Genomic DNA, 20,585 nt, shown 5'->3' with positions numbered 1-20,585 from the left:
CCTACTTCCCAAGCCAGATGCCGGGGGAATATACCGTTTCTAATCTCTGCTACCCACGGTGGTGCCCGGAAGTAGCAGAGCCTGTACTCCAGGGCGGTGAGGGTTTGAGATTGCGCTCAGTCATTGCATGAGTTGGGGGGGAGGAGAGCTCAGTGAAGACAGGATACCTCCTGAACACCCCCTCACTTCTACATTCACGCCGCGCCAAAGCACAATCAGGCCCTTCATTTATAAGGACAAATGGAGAATGCCTCTTTCTCCAAACAAGACTTCCCGTGCATTATCTGGATACTGTTAATATCTACAAACCCCACCCTGTAGAATCCCGCCAAACTGTACTCAAGTTGCAGAGGGGGAGGTTTAGGTTGGATATTAGGAAACACTTTTTCACTAGGAGGGTGGTGAAACACTGGAATGCGTTGCCTAGGGAGGTGGTGGAATCTCCTTCCTTAGAAGTTTTTAAGGTCAAGCTTGACAAAGCCCTGGCTGGGATGATTTAATTGGGGATGGGTCCTCCTTTTGAGCAGGGGGTTGGACTAGATGACCTCCTGAGGTCCCTTCCAACCCTGATATTCTATGATTCTATGATTCTATGATATGATGGCTGAAATTACACTCATGTTCTTTTCCAGCTCACTAGTATTAATAATCACTGATGTAATTTCCCCCACCAACCCCCCCAGACTTGGCTAATTTTGTGTTAAAGTTTGTTACCAGATTTTCCCATGACTTTGGGGTATGCTAATTTATTAGGGTTACTCTTCTGGAGGGGGGGTATTCTGTAATTCTATCAATGTACTACTTGTGTCACTTGTGTTTTCATATGGAGCTCTACTTCTCCCTGCTGCAGGTTCCCTCCCAATGGAGCTATCCTGCAGGACATAGGTTCCCCAGGCCTGGGTTCCTCCACCCCAGAATCAGATGAACACACACACACACACATTAATAGAGTGTGTCTCAGTGGATCGGGTCAATCAGCACTCCCAAGCTGACCCTTTATATGTCCCTGAACTCAGTAGGCTGAGTCGAACAGCACTTCCAAGCTGTCACCCTCCGATGCCACAGGTTCAGCATTTCCTTATCCCCACTTTCACCTTACATTTGTTTTGGTAGTAACCCACCTGATAAGCAAATCCCACAGGATTTTTGGGCGTTACAGGGATCTTTAGATTAGGTAAGAGGAGCGTTGCTCCAGAGTAAATGGAGAAGCCAAAAACATGAGAGAGAGAGAGAAAGAGAGAGTGAATAAACCTCAAGGAGAACTTGAAATGCTTTTCATCAAGTCAATTAACCTCCAAAAACAATTGCCTTCTCTAAGTGGACAATTTCATTCCTGTCTTTGTTTATGGACGATATTTCTGTGAGGATTAAATAGACTCTCAGTGCTACAATTTCCTGAATGTTAATCAGAGATGTTCCTGAGATCTAATGACCCTGAAGAAGATCAGGTTTAATGAAAGAGTTTTAAAGTGATTTTCATTCTTCCTCATTACAGAGAGATGGATTCATAAATTCATATGTTTTTTTCTCTTATCTTATATGGTTTACTGAAAGGTGACTAATCATTGTTTCACTCCTCCTTTTATGATCTCTAAGCAATTAGGTGACCAAGAGTTAGCACTATGCTCTTTGATCCACAGTCTCCAAAGCTATGCATTCAGCATTGAGGCAACCAGGTTTGGTCAGGTGAAATTGTCCTTTTTATGGGCCTCTTGCAGGTTGTGCTGGGTTGGCGCTTTGGTCTGAGCTGATGCTGCTCCAATCTTGCATCAGAGTAGGAGAGAGCAAGTGGATTGCAAATCAGAGCTCCTTCTCCCTTTACTGACTGAGAATTGTAGATGGTGAATTGAAAGAGAAGATCTCCCTGGAACATAGATCATGGAATAGGGATGCTGGGAGTGCTGCAGCACCCCTTGGCTTGAAGTGGTTTCCATTATATACAGAATTTACAGTTTGGTTCAATGGCTTCCATCACCCTCACTATAAAAATTGTTCCAGCACCTCTGCTGTATATCTGAAGTGTAGAAGACTGATAAGGGAAGCTAAAGATATCAGGGAAAAATCCATGACTGGAGGGCTAAGAAGGAGTATGCTAGGAATGAAAGAAATCCTAATGATGATGTACTCCCATTACTAGATGGAGATGGTAAAATTGTTAATAATGATGCAGAAAAGGCAGAAGTGTTCAATAAATATTTCTCTTCTGTATTTGGGAAGAAGGAGGAGGATGTACTCATATCATATGAGGTACTCTCTATTCCATTAGTAATTGAGAGAATTTTAGACACCAGCTTACAGGGATTTTTTTTTTTTAAATCAACAGGCCCAATTAACTCACACCAAAGAGCTGTAAAAAAGCTGGCCGTGGTGATCTCTGGCCCACTGATGTTAATTTTCAATTAATCTTGGCTTACCACAAGTGTTCCCTCTAATCTTTCCCACACATGTGTGGAATGAAATTTGTTCTGTGCACCAATATGGAGGTGATATGTGACACATCACCTTCATACTGGTGCACATAACAAAATTCATGTGGTAGGGGTGGGTCCGAGGGGTACGGAGTGTGGGAGGGGGCTCAGGGCTGGAGCAGAGGGTTGGAGTACAGGAGTTTGAGGGAGCCGTCTGGGGGTATGGGCTTTAGGTTGGGGCCAGGGATGAGGGGCTCAAGCCTGGGGCCGAGGGTTGGGGCGCAGGGGATGAGGGCTCCATCTGGGGGTATGGGCTTTGGGGTGGGGACAGGAATGAGGGATTTGGGGTGCAGGAGTGTACTCTGGGGCTATGGAGAGGAGAGAGGACTCCCCCCAGCTCTCTCTCCCCACAGCAGCACCTAGCCTGGGGAGCAGAGGCACCTCTCCCCACCATGGCAGCTCTGGGGCAGGGGGTGCAGGATAGGCACCACCACCACCCCAGCTGCGGCAGGTCTGGGCCAGAGCTGGGTTTGGGCCGCCCCTCCCCTGGCCGCGGCAGGTCCTGGCCAGTCAGGTTACCTGAGCACCTGCATGGTGCTAAATAGGTTGCTGCACAGCTGCGCGGCCATGTAGCTTACAAGGAACTTAGTTTCCCACAAAAATTTGGGAAGTCTGGAAGAGTGCTAATGTTGTGCCAATATTCAAACAGGGCAAGTGGGATGACCCAGGTACCTACTGGTCGGTTAGCCTGATTTCAGTGCCAGACAAAAAGACGGAAAAGCTGATTCAGGATTCAGTGGATAAAGAATTAAAGAGTAGGAATGTAATTAATACCAGTCAGAAACGGTTTTATGGAAAATAGGTCTAGTCAAACAAATCTGATTTCATACAAAATCTGTTGATAAAGATAGGTATGTAGATTTAATATATTTAGACTTTTTGCTGTGTTGGTCAATCACGGGATGACTATGAGTCACCAATCAAATGCTGCTGCGAAAAAGGCAAATGTGATCCTACAATGTATCAGGTAAGGCATTTCCAGTAGAGATAGAGAAGTATTAATGTCATTGTACAAGGCACTGGAAACTCATTTGAAAAGCCATGTGCAATGATTAAGAAAGATGAATTCAAACAGGTGTGAGGTTATTGACATAAACTGTGATTATATAGATCATTGTTGCAACCAAGGCCCTATAGTTGCACCAAATCTTGAACAAAGGAGGTCAAGTGAGGTGTCTATGAAAAGGTTGTAATTTGCTCATCATGATTATGCTGTCTGTATGGGTGTATCATTTTTGGATTTAAAGTTATGAAAATTGGTTATGTACTTGTATCTCAATGTGTTTGATTCTAAATAGAATCAGTGAAGCATTTGGTCAACGTCTTGAGAAAGGACTATTCTGAGTAAGTGCCCAATCAAGAAACACTTAACTGACAATGGACCTTGGGAGACTCCAATCCACATGTGAGGAACCTTCCTGGAATATTCAAGTTAGCATGTGAGCAATGGCTGCCGCCTGCAGACTGAGTCATGTATGGGCAAGTGACTTACCCATGTGACTCCACACTCCATCTTGGTGCTGTGATTTTCCACAGTAAGAACAAAGGGGTCCTTCCACATGGCAAAGGATATAAAATTCCCTGGAAACCCCTCCATTTTGTCTTCAATCCTGCTTCTGACCTCTGGAGGAACTGTGCTTGAAACTGAAGCTCTAAACAAAGGACTGAACGACTCATCTAAGCTGGGATGTTTGTACTCCGGAGACTTGATTGGTTTAAATCAGCAGTAATCTCATCAAGCCTGAAACAAGCCTGAACAAAGAACTTTCAATTGTTGTATGTATTTGATTCCATTTAACCAATTTTAACTCTCATCTGTATTTCTTTCTTTTTATGAATAAACCTTTAGATTTTTAGATTCTAAAGGGTTGGCAACAGTGTGATTTGTGGGTAAGATCTGACTTGTATATTGACCTGGGTCTGGGGCTTGGTCCTTTGGGATTGGGAGAACCTTCTTTTTTCTTTTACTGGGGTATTGGTTTTCATAACCTTTCATCCCGATAAGGAGTGGTGCTGGTGGTGATACTGGGAAACTGGAGTGTCTGAGGGAATTGCTTGTGTGACTTCTGGTTAGCCAGTGAGGTAAAACGAAGTCCTTTCTGTTTGGCTGGTTTGGTGTGCCTTAGAAGTGAAGGACCCCCATCCTTGGACTGTGTCTGCCCTGCTCTAAGCAATTTGTCCTGAACTGATATTCTCAGTAGTGTCCTGCCAAGGGCCGCTTTGTTTCAACAGGTACAAAGAAGAGCTACTAGGATGATTAGAGGAATGGAGGGCCTATCTTTTGAGAGAAGACTCATAGAGCTTGGCTTGTTTGGACTAGGAAAATGAAGGCTGAAAGGGGATATGATTGTACTCTATAAACACTTCACAGGGGTAAAACACAAGGGAGGGTGAGAACCTATTTATGCTAAAGGACAATGTTGTCACAAGAACAAACTGGCAAGGAACAAATTTAGGCTGGAAGCTAGAAGAAGATTTCTGACCATCAGAGGAGTGAGGTTCTGGAACAGCCTCACAGTAGGAGTTGTGGGGGCCAACAACTTCATTAGTTTTAAAGAGAACAAGATTGTATGATGAGGTTGCTTGTGATGGTGGAGACAGGGCTCGACAGCCATGAGGGTCCCTTCTCATTTATGTCTGATGTTCCTAAAATCTCATACTTCAGCACTTCAATCAGTCACCTGAAGAGGTCAGGAAGGGGCCCTCTTAACCCCCCCCACACCCCCTCGCCACAAAAAAAAGTATTCTGGTTCATTTTTTATCTCCTTCCTCTGAAATATCAGGGGTGACTATGGCTGGAGATGGAACACTGGATGGGGTGGACTGATGCTCTGATGTGGCACTGAGCATTCTCTTTTTCAGGTGCTTGGCTGGTTGGTTGTTGCTCACATGCTCAGGGTCTTACTGATCACCACATGTGGGGTGAGGAAGAATTATTCCCCCCAGCTCAGACTGCCCATGACCTGGCCGGGGGACTGGGGGTGGGTTTGCCTTCCTCTGCAGCATGGGATGCAGGTAAATTGCAAGGATTAACTGGTTTCAGAGTAACAGCCGTGTTAGTCTGTATTCGCAAAAAGAAAAGGAGTACTTGTGGCACCTTAGAGACTAACCAATTTATTTGAGCATGAGCTTTCGTGAGCTACAGCTCACTTCATCGGATGCATCCGATGAAGTGAGCTGTAGCTCACGAAAGCTCATGCTCAAATAAATTGGTTAGTCTCTAAGGTGCCACAAGTACTCCTTTTCTTTAAGGATTAACTGGGTATTTCTCACTTAATCATTTCCCTGTCATTGCGGGGGCCTTGAGTACTAGTGCACCGAGGTCCCTCCTATTCTCTTCCCATGGAACGTGATCATCTTCTGAAGGCTGTAATGACTTGGTCTAATGTCAGTTGTTGGGTTTAGTATGTGGGTTTCGGGTGGTGCCGGTGGCCTGTGATATATAGAAGGTCAGGATCTGGTGAGGATCTGGTGGTCCCTTTTGGCCTTAAGCTCTATGACCCTATAAAGTTTGTAAGGTACCATGCGGCATTCTGATGAAACAAATTTCACAGTACAGTATTTAAAAAGCACACATTCAATGGATCAAAAACTGGTTAATTGACAGATCTGCCAGTGAAAATGAGGCAGTATCAGAGGCTAAAATAGGGAAAGAACAAGTTAAAAATTACTTAAGTTAGATGTCTTTAAAGCACCAGGACCTGATGAAATACATCCCGGAATATTCAAGGAGCTGACTGAGGAGGTAGCTGAGTCATTAGGGATTATTTTCAAAAAGTCATGGAAGACAGGAGAGATTTCCAGAAGACTGGAAAAGGGAAAATATTGTCCCCATCTATAAAAAGATAAATAAGGACAACCCAGGGAACTACAGACCAGTCAACTTAATTTCTGTACCCAGAAAGATAATGGGGAAAATAATTAAGCAATCAATTTGCAAACACCTAGAAGATAATAAGGTGATAAGTAACAGTCAGCATGGATTTGTCAAGACCAAATTGTGTCAAACCAACCTGATAGCTTTCTTTAACAGGGTAACAAGCTTTGTGGACTGGGGTGTATGTGTGTGGATGTGTTATATCTTGACTTTTAGTATGGCACTCCCATGACCTTCTAATAAACAAACTAGGGAATTACAAACTAGATGGAGCTACAATAAGGTGGGTACATAACTGGTTGGAAAACCATTCTGAGAGGAGTTAACAGTGATTCACAGTCAAGCTGGAAGAGCATAATGAGTGGCATCCAGCAGGGATTAGTTCTGGGTCAGTTCTGTTCAGTATCTTCATCAATGATTTAGATAACAGCATAAAGAGTACACTTATAAAGTTTGCGGACAATACAAAACTGGGGGGGATTGCAAGTGCTTTGGAGGATAGGCTTACAATTCAAAATGATCTGGACAATCTGGAAAAATAGTCTGAAGTAAATGGGATGAAGTTCAATAAGGGCAAATGTAAAGTCCACCACTTAGGCCTTGTCTACACCACAAAGTTTTGTCGGCAAACGCTACCTTTTGCAGACAAAACAGGGGAGGTGTACACACTACAAAACTACTTTTGGCAGCAAAACTCTGCTGTTTTGCTGACAAAATAAAATCACCTCAACGAGAGGCGTAAAGCTTTTTGCGGCAAAGTTAAAGCAACAAAGCATCAGTGTAGACACTGCTATTTGTTTTGTCCACATAACTGGCTTCCGCCAGTATCCCACAATGCCTGGCCTGACCGCTCTGCTCACTGTTTTGATCTCTGTTGCCCTGCAGGCACGCACCTATCCCCATTCAAAGCTCCAGGAAGTATCTGACAGCTGCTCTGCTCCAGGAACAAACAAAGAAGAAATAATTAAGGTGGAATGGTCCTGTTCTGTCCTGCACTAGGAAAACAGCAGCCTGCTGCAGGGAGTGGAGGTTTTGCAGGGAACACTGCGGTGCTGCTTTGACATTCCTCAGCATGGAGAGCCCACAGAGCTGCTCAGGATTCTGCTGCGGAGGCTGCGGGAGAACCCGGAGGGAATCACAGAACCATAGGCAAAGTGGGATCCTTCAGGAGAGACTGCTGTGCTGAGCAGAGCTGGGGGCTGATGTTGGGGGATGTCCCCTGCCCCCTGCCTTAGGATAGGTGGGTCAGCCTGCTGTATCCCCTGCCCCAGACACACCACTCTCCTCTCCCTCCATCCCACACTTCAGTTGAAAAAGTGGCTGACAATCTACTAGGATGCCCCTGGAAGGATGGGATTGAGAAACCTGCATCATGTGACACAGTACCTCCCCCATGAAGCATTGCAAACCCTTCCCAAAGCATCCTGCAGCCAGTTGCATAGTGGGATATTCACCACAGTGCACTGCTCTCCGTGTCAATGAAAGAGCTGCTCCTGTGGATGCACGCTGCCGACACAAGGAGCGAGTGTGGACACGCCACAGTGGTTTTAATTAAAGTGCTTTAATTAAAGTGGCATAACTTTTGGCGACAAAACTTTGTAGTGTAGACAAGGCCTTAGGAAGGAACAATCAGTTGCAAACATACAAAATGGGAAATGATGGTCTAGGAAGGAGCACCGCAAAAAGGATCTGGGGGTCATGGTAGATCACAAGCTAAATAGGAGTCAACAGTGTAACACTATTGCATAATAAAAAAGCAAACATAATTCTGGGATGTATTAGCAGGTGTGTGGTAAGCAAGACATTAGAAGTAATTCTTCTGTTCTACTCAGCGGTGATTAGGCCTCAACTGGAGTATTGTGTCCAGTTCTGGACGCCACATTTTAGGAAAGATGTGGACAAATTGGAGAAAGTCCAGAGAAGAGCGACAAAAATGATTAAAGTCCTAGAAAACATGACCTGGTGAGGGAAGATTGAAAACACTGGGTTTGTTTAGTCTGGAAAAGAGAAGACTGAGAGGGGACATGATAACAGCTTCAAAGTACATAAAAGGTTGTTACAAGGAGGAGGGGAAAATTAATCTCCTTCATCTCTGCGGATAGGACAAGAAGTAAAAGGCTTACATTGCAGCAAGCGTGGTTTAGGTTGGACGTTAGGAAAAACTTCCTGTCAGGGTGGTTAAGCACTGGAATAAATTGCCCAGGAAGGTGGTGGATTCTCCATCGGAAATTTTTAAGAGCAGGCTAGACAAACACCTGTCAGGGATAGTCTAGATAATACTTAGTCCTGCCATGGGTCCTGAGGACTGGACTAGATGATTTCTTGAGGTTCCTTCCAGTCCTATGATTCTGTCTTAAAAAGTAGTGGCTATTGCGGGATTATCATCACATGGGGGTGTTTCTAGTGGAGCTCTGTAGGAATTGATACTAGGTCTGAAGTTACCCGATATTTTCATCAATGAACTGGAAATACAAGTAAAATCACTGCTGATAAAAGTTGCTGATGACTCAAAAACTGGAGGAGTGATAAATAATTATGACAAGGAAGTCATTTGACAGCATTGGTTAAAGCACTGCAGTGAGACTCAGGAGCTCTAGGTTCAGCTCCTGGCTCTGCCACAGATTCCCTGTGTGACCTTGGGAAAGTCACTTAATCTCCCTGTGCCTCAGGTCCCCTCCTCAGGGTCTCCCATATAGAGGGTGGAAACAGACAATGGTAGGAATGGGAGACAAATAGAATGTCAAAGCGAGCTTTGTTGGTGGAGAGTGAGAGGTCCCCAGTGTGACCAGTGCTGATGTTGTGTATGTCTAATACCATGAAGGCACTTTCTTACAATATAAAGGAGAGATTTGTTAAGTGCTTCAGCTTAGACACCTCACCATATCAAGATAAACCCCGGGATCAGCTGCAGGTTTGAGTTTACATCTCAGAGCTACAAGCCAAGTGCAAACCCGGGTATTGAGTAAAGTTCAGATTCAGGTCCAAATTTGAAACCCCTCAGCTCAGGAATGCACACAGCTGAGGTTTAATTTTGCCCATGATACAAATAGGCTGGTTCTCTCCAAAATTTATATATGGCTTGTGGTGATCATTAACTTCCACCGATTTTTCTGCATGATAACTCTATAAAAACAAATGATAATTAATTACCTAGGAACTCACATCAATACTATCATACCAAGACCCGCTCTCATTGTACAATTACATCACTGTACTGGACTCCGGGACAGAGACCTCATAAACTAGCCATCATAGGGGATGAACAATAGGCAGTCTGACTCCAGCATTAATCACTGGGCTAGGAAAGCTGAGGTGCAGTACAGAATACATACTTAGCTCATTGTTCAGTTATGCAGCCCCCTTGCTTGTCTGTGGTAAGGTCATAAGGAAACCAGATTATGTGATTTAAGTTACAATAAATCTCCTATTCAATACATATCTTGTGTCTCTTAGAAACAGAGAGAAATGATTAATGAACGCTTTTCAGAGAAATGTGCATTCCGTTCCTGTCTATTTATTTAAATATTTTCCTTTATTGCTTTAGTGCCTGAAGTGGATGAAAATTGGATAAAATGAATCAAATATTAAAATATATACACAGAAATAGTCTATTGCAATGAGCAGAAGGACAGTTGTAAGGGACAGAAACAAAATCCTTAGGGAAATGTCAAAGGCACCTAGCCCCATTGGAGTCAAGCCTCTAAATACCCTTGAGTATCTTGGCACTAAGTCTCATTTTCAAAAGTGACTTAGGCACTTTGGACACTGGGTCCTATAGAAAATCACTCTTCTGGTTAAGGAGACTTAGGGCATGTCTACACTACAGAGCTACAGCGGCACAGCTGCACTGGTGCTGCTACACCGCCCTAGTGCATCTGGTGAAAACACTCTATGCTGACTGGAGAGCGCTCTCCCATTGGCATAATTACTCCACCTCAGTGAGAATTGGAAGCTATGTTGGTGGGAAAGCACCTCCCGCCAACATAGTGCCTGTGTGGACAGAACTAAACTTTCATTGCTCATAGGGTGGGGGTGCTTTTTCACCCTTCTGAGTGATGTAAGTTAGATCAACTTAAGCGGTAGTGTAGACCTGCCCTTAGGCTTCCAACTGTCTAAGTTACTTTTGAAAATGAGACTTGGGTGCTTTTGAAAATGTTACCCCTTGTCTTCATGGGAATGTTTAACCAATTTAACCTCAGATGTGAATTTAAACTGATTTAGCTTGTCAGTTTGAAACAGGTTTCAGCTAACCACAAATAAGCCACTCTTAAATCAGAATAAGAATATCCACACAGGTGTCTGCACTAGTTTAACTAAAATGATTTTAAACCCAATTTAAATTAAACCAGAGCAAATTTCCCATACAAGCAAGGCCAAATGGTCGCATAGGAATTGCCAGTCTGGATCAGACCCCTAGTCCACTTACTCCTGAATCCGGTCTCTGACAGGGGCTAGCAGCAGATGGCTAAGAAGAAGGGCGGTCACATCAGCAGAAAATGTTTCCTTTAACTTTTAACTGTTCTTTGGTGAGGACATGAGATTAGTAGGGTAAATAAATAGTGTAAATAAATTAATAAATAGTTTAAATAAATAGTGTAAGTGTTTGTGAAAGCTGCCACGTCAGAAGTCTTACAGTCTGAAGTTTTCTCTTCCACTGTTGAATGGATATAGCAAAATAAGTAATATTCTATGATTCTACTATTCTAAGTAGCACTGCAAGGTTTCTCCACATTACCTATGTCAGAGCCGCAACTCTGTCTGGACAGACCCTCTATGCCCATCCAAACCTTGATATTGCTGTTGAGACTTCCAGCAAAGGTACTATGATGGCAATGATGGTTATATTTCTGCACCGTGGACAAGAGTTCACTGAAGTGAACAACAATAAATCTTTTAAAACTTATATCAACTAGAGCCAGTCAGGAATCTTTTGACAGGAAAATATCTCAGGTCCAGGATGGGAATTGCAGTTGAAAAGCAGAGAGAAACTCACCCCAGCATAGCCTGCTGGTTCGGGCCCACAGCTGGGGTGTAAGCGAGGCAGGTTTGAGTGGCTGGTGAGCCTGCCGTAGAGCTCCGCCCAGGAGAGCACCTACTCACCAGGCTATTCAGTCAGTCTGTTGCCCACTGAATAGTTAATTATTTATTCAAAGTGGAAAAGCTCCATCAAGAGAGAGACAACAGAAGCAATTTACACTCTGGTCTGGTTGTTAGGGCACTCACCAGGGAACCACAATGACCTACAATAAAGGGGAGGGCCTTAATTTCTGAGCTCTTGGGTTTTTATGGGGCGGGTCTCTCTGTCTCTCTTACATATATTTATTCACACACAAAAATTCAAAAGATCTCCATTTTGTTCTGATTCAGAACAAAAACTTCAAACCCTCTCATTTTTCATGAAAGGGAATTCTTCCAGCCAGCCCTCTTCTCCACATGGTATGCTTTCCACAAGGAGTTTTGAGTCCTTTGCACACTGGAACAGCCAGTTGTACACTAAGGATTTACACAAACGTCCCAGCCCGGTGTTAATCTTGCTACTCATTTGACTTCCAGAATGCTTCCCAATCCTTCTGCCACTATTTTTTTTTTTTTTAGCTTTTTTTGGGGGTCATTTAAGTGTCTCATCGCTGTTTTACCTGACACGTGGCAGGGCTGTTAGCGTTTGACAAGCCCCCATAACTCTTCTTGCAGAAGGTCCCAATATCAAATGCTTTTAAACAGCACCAAATGCTGCCAGTTATGGTTTCTTTCCCGCCGGCAGGTCTCTGTAATGTGACGATACATCTACTGCAGCCATCCAGCTTTCCCTGTCTGGAGAGATTATCATTACACTATCCATATGGACCCTGTTCGGGAGCTGCTTTATAGCTCCAACCACCGCTGAACCCACAGTGTTGCATCCACTCAGTTCTTTCCTGACTCGCTCCCATTAAAAGGAAGCAATGCCACCCGCCGTGCATTGTAAATCTTGTTGTCACTCTTCCCCCACTACAAACTGCAGCTGTTTGGCTCTGCCTTATGAAACTCCACAGTACAATAGTCTGTGTCAGTCATTCCGATTGACCTGCTGCATGGATGGTATCATGATGAGATTACCCCACCCCAGTTTACAATGCCACTTTTTGAATAATGTGTCTGGCCTGCACAGTTAACCTGGGCTTTGACCTGAGTTTTAACCCAGCCCTGCCTAAGAGCCGCATTAAAAGATCTCATACCTCAGTTTGGGAGAGCTTTAATCCGGGGCTAGCTGTCCCAGCTGGGGACTGGATTAGAGCTTGAACTCTGCTGTCACCCAGGCCTGACCTGGTAATTTTGCAGTGAGGACACAGGCAAAATCACTCCAATGCTAATAGTCCTTCAATGCCTTCCCACAATTCCCTCTGAAAGATAAACAAATTCTCCTGTAATTGACACAATTGAAAAAGAAAGAATCCTAGAGCATCTCAGCACAAAGAGCAATGGGATATGCCCCCAGATACAGATGTCAGAGTGCAGATACAGTGAGGACACAGTCAGTGTTCCCTCTAATTTTTTCTATCCATGTGCAGAATTAATTTTGTTATGTGCACCATTTTGAGGTACTGGGCTGATGTGCGCCATGAGTAGAAACCAAAAACCTAGGTAAAATATATATTTTTTAAAAGTTACGATAGGGATAATTACTCCAACCAGGATAGGTTAGGCATTTTAGAGATCACTACTCAAAGAATTAAATTTAAGCATAAGAAAGAAATAAAAATTATGAAATGCATAGACGTACCAAGAAGTAACAACAACAACAATACAAGTATGTGTTGGGAGGAAAGTGTGAAAGGCAGAGTGTGTGTGTGAGACAGAGACACACACAGTGTGTGTGTGCTTGAGTGTGTGTGTGAGAGGGACAGACACACACTGTGTGTGTCACAGAGACACACACTGTGTATGTATGTGTGTGACAGTGTGCCCCTTTAAGTATGCTGCCCTTTTAAGCAGATCAGAACATTCAGACACAGCAGCAGTTGCCAGCAAGCTCCCTCTGTCCTGAGCCCTGCTGCTCTGTGGAGATGGGGTACAAGGGCAGGAAAGGGGGACACCCTGACATCAGCGCACCCTGCCCTGCTCTGCACAGCAAGCAGGAGGCTCCCGGGAGCAGCTCCAAGACAGAGGGCAGGAGCAGTATGGCAGTAGGAGAATGGACATCTGAAATGCTCAGCACTTGATAGCCTGCTGGGCGCCCACCCAGCTTAGAGGAAACTTAGGATACAGTCACATGGGTAGGGATGTGCTCTAGGGATGCTTGCATCTGTGCTAGGCTAACACAGGTTCTCAGACCTGGGTACCAATCCCCCAGGCTATCTGTGCAGAGTAGACATGAGCATAGAGACATCAGCCAAATGGAGTGAACATGGTTACCCTTCCCTGTTTGTACTGTGATTCCCTAACAGGAAATAACACACATGCTTCAAGAAAAGGAGTACTTGTGGCACCTTAGAGACTAACCAATTTATTTGAGCATGAGCTTTCGTGAGCTACAGCTCACTTCATCGGATGCATACCGTGGAAACTGCAGCAGACTTTATATATACACAGAGAATATGAAACAATACCTCCTCCCACCCCACTGTCCTGCTGGTAATAGCTTATCTAAAGTGATCATCAGGTGAGCCATTTCCAGCACAAATCCAGGTTTTCTCACCCTCCACCCCCCCACACAAATTCACTCTCCTGCTGGTGCTAGCCCATCCAAAGTGACAACTCTTTACACATGCTTCAGACTGTCAGGCAAATGCTGGCATTTTCTTTATGGAAACAAAAGAGCCAAAAATGCCAACCTTCATTCGGCTTAGGCATTTCATCAGTGTAACTAGTTGGCCTGGAGTGGGTTTTGAAGCATCATTGGTAACTTTCCCTATCTGCTCTTTGTCTCCTTTTGAATCCTGTTCTAATTCTCCAGCTTTGCCCTCTTCTTTTCTCGCTCCTGCTTTCATTCTGCAGGGCTGTTACAAACTCTATGCACTGCACCCCCGTACAGGGCAATATGGCTACATCCACATAAGTAGGCCCAATAAAGGTACTGGGCCTTGTGTAGAAATTCTGAGGGAGATATACGTGATCTGATGGGCTCTGAGATGCAACTGTGGTGGGTGTATAAGTACCTGGATGGACGGCCAATGAAACAAGGGTCAAAGGTGAGCTGTATTAAGCTTGGAGGTTTCTCTTCACCTAGACTGGTGTCAGTCTTTCCCTTGGCCTTGATCCTCCTTTTCCACCTGCCTTTCCCACTCTCTCAGGTTTCATTTAGATTTTCAGGCTCCAACAAACCCATCATTTCAAAGGAAATCACTGTTGAAACCATTGGGCTTTGCTTCCTTTCACGGTTGAACTGTGAATTATGAGAAAGTCTCAGGTTTGTTAGCAGGGTTTGATACTTATCTCACGTCTGGAACATAAAACCCTGACTTGAGATTTCACCGTGAGAGTTTGGCAAGCTCTGCTTAGCACTTGCCAACTCTCAGCTTCAGTGAAAATGGTTTTGTCCCATCCACACTAGCAATCAGACCTTTTTTGGAGGGGAATTTATCACAGAGTTCCATTGTCATCGAAGGGTTACTTTCCTCATAAGGTTTTCTTTGCTATCATTGAAGCTAGAAACTTAATGTCTGCTACAGCCTTTTTGTATCATTCCACCAGTGCAGAGGGGCTGTAAACCCAGCAGATTTTGGCACCGGGGATTTCCAGCATAGCAGGCACAGCCAGAGGAAAAGGATAGGTGTCCAGAGCATCTCTACACTCCAGCCCTGCTAGGTGCAGATGCGAGCAGGACTGGGGCTGCTCTAATTTACATCCAAGGCCAAACCTAAAATCAAAGTGCCAAAAAGGTGGCAAAAAGCCATCTTTTCCTCCTTGCCTCCTCAGTTGCTGAACCAATCACAGCTCGGACAAACCTGAGAACCGGCGCTGTATTTTTTTTAAATGAAAGTTTAGTTTTCTTCAGCGTCTAATACAACCACCACAGAAGTTCCAGTCCAGCTGGACGGCCAACACTGATTCCTGTCTGCCTTCCACCCCCGTCTGCACGTTTGTGGCATGAGCTTCATCAGAAGGAATGAACTCTATGAACATTTAGCATGCTAACAGAATGATTGCTCACACCCATGCTTACCGCATGAGTAGACTGAAAGCAGCCACATCGCACATGTCCCAAAACTATCAGAATACCCATATACTTCACATGGGAAGTTTGGAAAATTTGCTGTAATATCTTGCCTTATCCTTACATGAAAGTCCCTATTTTAAAAGCCTTAAGCTTGCAGCTAAAGGCACAGAGAATCTTCTGGCCGATGTACTGCAGCCAACGGACAAAAGAGAGATCTCTTCAGAATCATCACTAAAGAAAAGGACAATTACCCAGCAGGATTTTGAGCAGGAAATATTTTACATCTATTTGCTTTAGCACCTGAGGCACTTCAAGCAATCTTCATAAATCTTTTTCCTGCGTCACAGTGGTCAATAAAACTAAATGTGACCTTGTGTAAAATGTGCTAGATTTTAATTACAAGGGGGTTACGTGATAGATTAGGGCTAAATGTATTATGCTGTCAACCAATATGTCAAAGCTGGCAAACACAGTGATGCTGGGGCCCCGGTTCTTTCTTCGCAATCTGTGTCATTGGCCTGAAGCCTGGTGCCTGGAGCTTTCACCTTTTTTTTAATGTACTTTTTTGGCTTCCTGCATGTCAATGTGCAAAAAGCCATAGAGTTGTATCATTTGTCACAAGAAGAATTGAGAAAAAGTAGCCCCAATAGCTGTTCTGCTTTTGCTAACTACATAAATTCTTATGATGCCTCTGGATATTTCCACCTGTGATTGCATACACGCGCTTGAGTCTTTTTCGTTCAGCCTAACATATATTTGTAGCGCTGACCTGCCATGGGGTGAAAGGTCATCATTAGAGCTAGCTGGAACATTTTCACATCAGTGACATTTGGATGAAATACGCTGGCTTGTGTATTTAGACTGCATTGCCCTGGTGGCAGGGACTACTTTTTACTACATGCAATAGATAGCCAATCATGGATGGGACCTGTAGAACTACAGGATTACAGATAATGTATAGATGCTCAGTTTTCTTCCCTAAGCCAGATCCCTTCCTATTTCAAAAATTAAAACATAATTAAACCATCAAAATCTATACAAAACTAAATGAAATCAACCCAAAGGACTGATAGATGCATCTCAATGATTGCAGGAACAGAAAAAATCCTATCTGCATCCACCTAATGACCCTTGTGGAATATTACAGTGTTTCATATAGATATATAGATATATGTAAAGTTTCTGCCTGGTAGTTAAAAACAGCAATATATGTCAGGTTCATAAGAATGGCCTTACTAGGTCAGATCAATGGTCCATCTAGCCCAGCATCCTGTCTTCTGACAGTGGCCAGGACCAGAATTAACAGAACAGGGCAATTTTTCAGTGATCTATCCTTATGTTGTCCAGGGCAAGCTTCTGACAGTCAGAGACTTAGGGACACCCAGAGCATCGGGTTGTATCCCTGACCAACTCGGCTAATAGCCATTGATGGACCTATCCTCCATGAACTTAATTAATTCTTTGTTTTAACCCAGTTATGCTTTTGGCCTTCATAACTTCCCCTGGCAATGAGTTGCATGGGTTGGCTGTGTGTTGTGTGAAGAAGTATTTCCTTTCATTTGTTTTAAACTTGCTGCCTAATAATTTCATCAGGTTCTTGTGTTATGTGAAGTAGTAAATAGCACTTCCTTATTCACTTTCTCCACACCATTCATATGTGACATTATCCAGTATACAATCTAGAGTATTGAACAGCTGTGTCCTCTCAATTCTCCAACCTGGGGACCTTTTACAGTACTTCACAACCACTCCTGCTCTGCTCACACAGCCTCCAGCATGTAAATTACTCCCAGTTTAGAGTATGTGCTATGGCCAGCCACTCTTGAATTACACTTCAGAGAAACCAGCAAATTCCCATTCCCATGCTTTCCCTCAGATATTTCCATCTTGTATTGCCCCGGCCGCTCCTGGACATTTTCAAGCTCATATAAAATCCATCATTTTATTCATAGAAAATGATATGCAAGATCATGTGATCTCAAATGGCGTTTCCAAAACACTTCAATCCAAGCACACTGATTTAGATACAACAATAAAACAAGTTTATTAACTACAGAACGGTACATTTTAAGTGATTGCAAGTAATGAGGCATAAAAGTCAGAACTGGTTACAAAGAAATAAAAGGTAAAACACAACTAATACCTGATTTAACAGGCTAAGGGTTTTCAAATCAAAAGTCTCTCTCGCCACATGGTTTGGCAATTTTACTAGCTGATTTCCTTTCTGCCAGGATCCCTCCCCAGTCCAAAGATGCTTCCTTTTTTAAAAATAAGTGTCACATTAGCAGTCCTCCACACAGAGGATTAATTTAAGGAATAGGTTACTTATCCCACTTAGTAGTTCTGCAATTTCTTGTGTGAGTTCCTTCAGAGCTCTTGTGTGAATACAATCTAGTTCTGGTGACTTATTAATGTTTAATTTATCAATTTATTCTGAAACGTCCTCTATCAACACCTCAATCTGGGATAGTTCCTCAGATTTGTCACATAAAAAGAATGGCCCAGGTGTGGGAATCTTCCTCAAAACCTCTGCAGAGAAGACCAATGCAAAAAATTTGTTTAGTTTCTCCGCAAAGGCCTTGCCTTCCTCGAGTGCTCTTTTAGCAACTCAATCATCCAATGGCCCCACTGATGGTTTGGCAGGCTTCCTGCTTCTGATGTATTTAAAGAAATTTTTGCTGTTAGTTTTTTTGTGTCTTTTGATGGTTGCTCTTCAAATACTTTTTTGGCTTGCCTAAATATACTTTTACACTTAATTTGACAGAGTTGATGTTCCTTTCTATTTTCCTCTGTAGGATTTGACTTCCATTTTTTTAAAGGATGCCTTTTTGCCCCTAACCTTTTTTTACTCTTTTGTTTAGTCATAGTGACATCTTCTGGTTCTCCTATTCACCCCCGCACCTCCACACTATTTTGGGTATACATTTAATTTGAGCCTCTACTGTGGTGATTTAAAAAAAAATTCTATTCAGCTTGCAGGCATGTAACTCCTATGACTGTTCCTTTTAATTTTTGTCATTTTTGTATAGTTCTCCTTTTTGAAGTTAAATGCTGCTGTGGTGGGTTTATTGGGCATTTTCCCCTCTACAAGGATGTTAAATTCAAATACAGTATGGTTGCAATTACCAAGCACTTCAGCAATATTCACCTCCTGGACCAGATCCTGTGTACCATTAAGAATTGCCTCTCCTCTTGTGGGTTCCAGAACTAGCTGCTCCATGGAGCAGTCATTAATGATGTCTAGATTTTTTTCTCTGTGTCTCCTCTTGAGGTCACATGTACCCAATCAATTTGAGGATAGTTGACATCCCCCATTATTACTGAGTTTTCTATTTTTAGAGCCTCTGTAACCTCTCTGAGCATTTCACAATCATCATCACGATCCTGGTCAAGAGGTCGGTAGTGCATTCCTATTGCTATATTCTTATTATTCAAACATGGAATTTCTATCCATACTTTCTTCCCTGGTATTACTGTGTCCCATTGATTGTCATCATTCGTCCAAGTTTCTGTGACTCCTGTTATATCAATATCCTCATTTAATACCAGGCATTCAAGTTCACCCATCTTAGTATTTAGACGTCTAGCATTTGTATGCACGCACTTATAAAATTTGTCAATATTTAGTTTTCTGCCTTCATGTGATGTAATTGAATTGGACTCTCTTTCATGTGACTGTTTCTCTTCAGCTCCTATCTGTACTTTATCAGCTTCAATCCTTTTCTCTTTACTAGGATATACCTGTTAACAAATCCTCCTCTAAGGGACCTCTCCACCTGAACTGTGTGCTCCTCTGCAACTGTCGGCTTTCCCCTGTCCCTTTGTTTAAAGTCTCCTCTACAATCATTTTAATTTTACATGCCAGCAATTTGATTCCGTTTTGGTTAAAGTGGAGCCCATCCTTTCCTGTATAGGCTCCTCCTTTCCCAAAAGATTCCTCAGTTCCTAATAAACCTAAAGCTCCTTTTCCTACACCATTGTCTTAAGCATGCATTGAGACCCTGCAGTTGTGCCTGTCTACATGGCCTTGTAAGTGGAACTGGAAGCATTTCAGAAAATGCTACTATGGAAATCCTGGACTTTAATCTCTTACTTAGCTGCCAAAATTTGGGCTGCAGGACCTCTCTTCTACCTTTCTCTATGTCATTGGCACCTACATGCACCATGACCACCAGCTATTCTGCAGCACTGCAGAAATGTCTGTCTAGATGTCTTGAGATCTGCAGCCAGCACGCAATTCACCATGCAGTTCTGTCAGTCATCACAAACCCAACTATCTATATTTCTAATCAAATCCCATATTACCATTACCTGTCTGTTCCTAGTAACTGGGATCACCTCTCCTGGAGAGTTGAGCTCAGTGTGAGAGGATACCATGACATCATCTGGAAGGAGGGTTCCAACTACGGGATCATTTCCCTCCACTCCAGTTTGATGTTCTCCTTCCCTGAGACTTTCATCCTCCTCAACAGCATAGAGGCTGTCAGGCTGGGGGTGGGACTGCTCTGCTGTCCTGGAAGGTCTCATCTAGGCATCTCTCTGTCTCCTTTAGCTCCTCCAGTTCAGTCACTCTCGTTTCAAGACTTTGTCCTCTGTCTCTGAGGGCCATGAGCTGCTTCACCGAATGTACATACATGCCACATGCCCTCCAGGCAGGTAATCAAATATGCTGCATTTAGTGCAATAAACTGGATATCCCCCACTCTGTTGCTGGACTTCTTCCTGCATTATTTTTACACTTGTAGGGTTTTTTTTGGGGGGGGGGGGCAGTTTATTAGCCTAGGTTTACAATATGTTTGTTCGGTGTATCTGGCTTTCGTGCTCCTTGAAACTCCCTCACAAAACTCTGCTGTTCACTAGCTCCTCTGGCTGCTTAGGAGCTGGATTTTTAAACCCCCTTTCTCCCTGAGGTAGCCCTGCCACCTTGTCAAGGGATCCTAAAGGGATTGGGGTCAAAGGATGACAGGCCAGAACTTCATTAGGAAACTCAGCCTTGCCTAGCAGGCCGCTATGCTCAGACCCCCCAACCAGATCACACTATAAACTTCAATCAAGCAGGCACATGGCCAGCAAACTAACAGGCAACAAATTCACCCCAAGCGTC

The sequence above is a fragment of the Caretta caretta genome, chromosome 2 (assembly GCF_965140235.1).
Source record: "Caretta caretta isolate rCarCar2 chromosome 2, rCarCar1.hap1, whole genome shotgun sequence".
NCBI lineage: Eukaryota > Metazoa > Chordata > Testudines > Cheloniidae > Caretta > Caretta caretta.
Note: the sequence above shows the minus strand (reverse complement) of the source record.